Source organism: Diabrotica virgifera, chromosome 1 (assembly GCF_917563875.1).
Source record: "Diabrotica virgifera virgifera chromosome 1, PGI_DIABVI_V3a".
Classification (NCBI taxonomy): Eukaryota; Metazoa; Arthropoda; class Insecta; order Coleoptera; family Chrysomelidae; genus Diabrotica; species Diabrotica virgifera.
Window position 1 is genome coordinate 249,974,761 of NC_065443.1, and position 5,650 is coordinate 249,980,410.

The following is a 5,650-nucleotide window of genomic DNA, read 5'->3' on the forward strand; positions in this document are numbered from 1 at the left end:
TAAATATAAACATTTTTATTGCAAAAAATCTTTACATACATTTTTTAATGTAATTTGCTGACATTCCTAAATATTATAAAAAAATGTGTCACATTTGCTTTGTAAACCTTTCTTTTGCTTTTCGTAGCCACATATTCCGTTTCCTTTCTGGTTTTTTGTAGACCACTTCTCTCAGCTGATTCTAAAAGAAAATAAAATAAAAGGTAATTTTTCTATCCTTTACAATTAACAATCAGAAGAAATATTATTTACAGGTAATAATATGCATAAATAATAATAATAAAAAAATAAATATTAAATAATATTTTAATAAATAATAAATAATATTTAATAAATAAAATAATAATAATGAACATTTTGTATTTTGACAACGACATCCGATGTGGAAGTAGAAACCTTAATAAAATTATTTTTTCAAGTAAATTGTGGCTTATTTCCCCATTAGAATAATTAATTACAAAAAAGCCACAAAGAAATAGATTTTTCACAAACAAATAAGTATTTAGTATTCATTATATTTATTGTTTTTATTATTTACTTTAATGTCCTACTGGTACATTATTTGACAAATAATGACATTTCGAAGTCTGTTAAGTACGATATAACGCCCTTGGGCATTAAATTTAAATAACGACTTAGATACTGTCAAGTTGACAAATATCAACCTAAGTAAAACTATGGTTACCACAATTACGTTACTACTGTTACTGGTAAATGTACTTATTTAAAAACTAATCAATTCAAAATTCATTCAAATTTTTCGCATATAAAGAATAATTTAGTCGGGCATTAAACGTTGAAGGCACCACAGGTATTATAATAATAACGCTTTCGGTCAACGTATATCCCTATAATACCCTTGGTACCTTAATAACTGTAACATAAGATTATACCTTAATTCTTGTTTTCGATTTCTGATGTTTTTATTTATTTACATTGAATATTAATCTGTTTTGTTGTATAATCTACTTCGCAATAATTATGTGATATATTTGACTTAAAATGAATTCAAAAATTTTTTGTAGTTGGGCAACAATGTCAACTTAGATCTCTGATGTAGATAATGAATTACAACAGTATGTATATTGTACGGACTGTATTATTAATTAGGTTATGCATATACCTGTGTGACATAAGCTATTGGAACAGCACAGTCTCTCAAACGAACAGATGAAAGTGAAGTTCTGTCAATATCTTTTTCTAAAAAGTGTTTTGAACATACTCCTCTATTAACAAATCTGATCTATACTTCATGTCTTCTTCGCAGGATCTTCTGGAAAGCTAAAAATACAAAATATATGCATTACTAAGCATTATTAACAAATTTTAGTTTTAAATAAAAAATATGATTAATGATCTCACAAAATTATTATAAAACAGCTTAGAAATTGTTTATTAGTATAGTCGGTTCCCCAAACTCAGACACAACTGGCTAGTGATTTTAGTAGGTAATTTTTTTTGTTTTTGGCCAATTTTGCCAAAATTACAGTAATTAGTACTGAGACTGAGTTTAGCAAATCGACTATAATATTCTGTGTATTCATTAGTTGGTACTGCATATTATAGTGTGTGGTCTACCATCCTATTTATAAACGCATACACTAGCAAAAACGCAAAAAGAATTATTTTAGTTTTACAAATCCTTTTGTTATTACCTATCTCTATTTACTATTTTAGTTAGGAATAAGCAAAGTTTGTGGCTTATTCACAATTATTATTAAAATAATAAATGGATATGACCAATTATTAACTTATAAAATAAAATAATAATTCTTCTGATTTATGCCTTTTATTCACTTTGTTATATCTACGTTACTTAAAAGATTTTTTATGAATAGTATTATTAGGGTATTAATAGTATTAATTTATTTTCTGAAATACAGGGCATGCTTTCGTTTACATATTTGCATACTAACCTTTTAATAGGGCTTTTCATTCACAGTCATTTGTTTTGAGCTTCTGTCATAATTGAAACGTTATTCCTGCAGATTTTTTTATCTACATTTGTTTCTGCTACTCCAACTGCGTTAAAAACAGGACACCATTTTATGCACTATGTTAATAATACTATTAAAGCTATTATAAAAGTATCCGAATTAAAAAAATATTCTTAAAAAGCACAAATAATACAAACAACTAAAAACAATCCACGGCAAGGCAAGGTCGCCAAGATGAAGATGCCAAGATGGCCGAAGCGAGGTCGTTGGTTGGTCGTTTTTAGTCACGTGATGCCCTCTCAAGCGCCATGCACAAAAATATATGCACGGCGAATTTGAAAATGAACGCAAAAGAAATAAATATAAATGCCTCTCTTGGGTTTTGCATAAGTTATAAGTATTTTTTTTATTAACAAAATCGCATTCCAAATTGAATATTCGCGAACAATAATTTTTATTACATTTGTATGTTTATAATCTTGGGAAACTCTTTAAATTTGACATATTATTGCACTGTAGGCCTAAAATGTCACTTAGTTTGTCTGGTATGTTATAAGTAATGTTGTATCTCTTACACGTATGTATTATTTCGCAACTTAAAATATAGGAACATTGGTAGTATGTTCACAGAATGTCTTATGGTAACATTCCAGGAATAATTTAAACAGATGTTCACCGAATGTTCCCTAAATGTCCAGGACATTCAAATATTGATAGAACTTTGGTAGTACATTCCTGGAATGTTGTGTGTTGTTAGGGTCATAGTAAATCACGAGGGAAAACCAGGAAAAACCTCGTGATACTATCCCGACATCGTAAGTATTTGGTCTTACATTTAATTTACTCTCAAAATTAATACCAAATTCTGACTTTACTATAATTTTGTTTAAATTATAAATAATATCAATAATACATGGGTATATAAGTAATATTAAAATATAAAATATGTACTAACTCGACTATTGACTTACTAATTGTGGTATTTTCTTTCTATTGACTTCCTCTTTCAGTATGGGTATCCACATCCTACTGCATTCCACCGAGGAATTTGCGACACAATTGGTTTCGTTTAGCATAATTAGAGCCGCTTCTTTGATTTTTCTCTTTTTACTATCTGTTTCTTTCAGGACTATACTTGAATCTCTCCACTGAACTCTATGTTCATTATCCCATGCGTGTTGACATATTTGAGATCTATCAAATTCTCTATTTTTAATATAAGATTGATGTTCACTTATTCTAACGTTTAATGGTCTTGATGTTTCACCTATATAAAACTGTTCGCATTCACAAGGTATTTTATAAATACAATTCTTTGTCCTTTCTTGTTCATTGTTAGGTTTAGTTTTAGATAGAATAGATCTCAATGTGTTGGTTGTTTTGAATGTTGTTGAAATGTTGAATTTATTTCCTATTGTTTTAAGTTTCTCGGATAGTCCTTTTATGTATGGTATTGATATTTTCCTCGTATTATTTCTTGTGAATGTTGTAGGATCCCGTTCTATGTTGTTCTGTTCCATTCGATCCAATCTTGACAATTCCTTATTTATAAACGATAAAGGATAATCATTTTTTAATAAAACAGATGTTAAGAATTGTTTTTCTTCTAAAAAAGAATTTTCGTTAGAACAAGTAATTTTGGCTCTATCATATAAGGATTTTATGATTCCCTTTTTAACGTTGATGTTGTTAATTTTCTAAATAGTTAAAATTGTAAAAATGCCACAAGAAAATAGCTTCAGAACAACATCATTGAAAAGTCTAGAGAATTTCAAGTACCTATGATTATATGCTTCGTTGACTACCAAAAGGCATTTGATTGTGTAAGCTGGATAAATCTGTGGTCAATTTTAATATAAATGGGCGCACCAATGCACCTGGTGACACTTATTAAAAATCTGTACCAGTCTAATATAGCGACAGTACGACTAGATCAGAAGTTCTCAAACCAATTCAAGACCGAGAGAGGTGTTAGACAAGGATGCGTGTTGTCACCTGACTTATTTAACATTTATGGTGAACATGTCATGAGGATGGTTTTAGAAGGATGGGCCGGTGAAGTAACAGTAGCTGGTAGGAAAATCTCCAATTTAAGATTTGCCGATGACACTACACTTATAGCAGCAAATGAGCAAGAAATGTTTGATCTTCTGCGAAGAGTTGAATACGAAAGCAATAAAGTTGGTCTGAAAATCAATAAAGCTAAGACAAAAATAATGGTGGTCAACAGATTTGACACTATTCAACTAACATATTACAGGAATACCAGATAGTAAACACCTTTGTCTATCTCGGGTCTAGTATAACTAACGATGGTAACTGCGAAGCAGAAGTCCGGAGACGTATTGTTATGGCAAAAAATGCGATGAGTCGCCTAACTAAAGTTTGGAAAAACATCTATCTCTCAAAATATCAAGATGAGACTGGTAAATGCCCTTGTATTCTCAATATTTCTATACGGAGCGGAGACTTGGACTCTTCGCGCATGCGAGCGCCAAAAAATTGATGCCTCTGAAATGGTGTGCGGCTTGCCTAAGGCAAGCCGCACACCAACGAAACATGAAACGTAAAACACGTTTCATGAAAATTAAACACGGCTAAACAAATCTTGAAGTCCGCCTACCAATGAAACGAGTGTGATTCATGCTCATAACACATTTTTATTTTCGGAAAGTTTCATAAATGGCCGGACGTCTATTTAGCAGTGTTTTATTTCCATGAAACGTGATTTACGTTTCATGTTTATTTGATGTGCGGCCTCCTAACAGTGTACAAAATACTATTTGGGCAAAAAATTTATATAAAAAAAATGATAATATATTAGGGTGGGTCGAAAAAAAATGTTTCATTTTTTAATCGCTACACCGCGGAAAACTTTCCTTTGGGGTATATAAAAAAAACTTTGGGGTCGGAAAAATGAAAGAATACCCATGAACGAACAAATAAAACACGCTGTATTTTCCTGTCACCGTGTCGCAAAGAAAATTGTTCAGCGCAAGTACATGTAATAATTATTGATATATGTACTTCCACTGGATAATTTTCTTTGCGACACGGTGACAGGAAAATACAGCGTGTTTGATATGTTCGTTCATGGGTATTCTTTCATTTTTCCGACTAAGTAAAATAAAGTTATATATTAAACCCCCATCATACTTAAAATTCAGTTTTTTCAGAAATCAAGACATTTTTCAATTATTTTTACAGTTAATAGTTTAAAAAATAGGAAGTCGTCGCTGGGCCATCGAGGTGTAAACATCGTTAAAGCGCTCCGAAAAACCGGTGATTAAGAATTCTAATTATCTTATCAACAACAATAAAAAAAAACCCATTAGCAATAAGTGAGAAAAACAAAACAATATGTTCCCTTCGGGGAATCTTATTGGGTTCAGAAATGGACAACCAGTTTATCAACAACAAAACATACAGAGTGATCCAATAAATTTACAAATACCACAAGCAACCAATAACCAACTACAGTGGCAGCCAACAATGATGAAGCAACCAGAAAATGCAATGAACATGAATATGCCAACTATGCAACAACAGTATCATACAACTCCTATACAGACAGTAAATACCAACCAGTTCAGCTCTCAACCAGTTCAGCAGCAAATGCCGACATCAAGTAAAAATAGTGCAAATATCGAAGACAGAGAAACTCACTATATGACATCAACCAGTGAAGATGAAGAAGAAAATCAGACAAACAG

General features: G+C 31.0%; 1 long non-coding RNA gene across 1 annotated transcript; it reads right to left on the reverse strand.

Moving 5' to 3' along the window:
* On the reverse strand, positions 1 to 2,709 carry LOC126879070 (uncharacterized). Its single transcript, XR_007695964.1, has 3 exons — positions 1,917 to 2,709; positions 1,124 to 1,281; positions 1 to 181 (listed from the first exon to the last, which is right to left on the reverse strand). It is a non-coding gene; the product is annotated as an uncharacterized LOC126879070 (long non-coding RNA).
* Between the last annotated feature and the right edge of the window lie 2,941 nt (positions 2,710 to 5,650).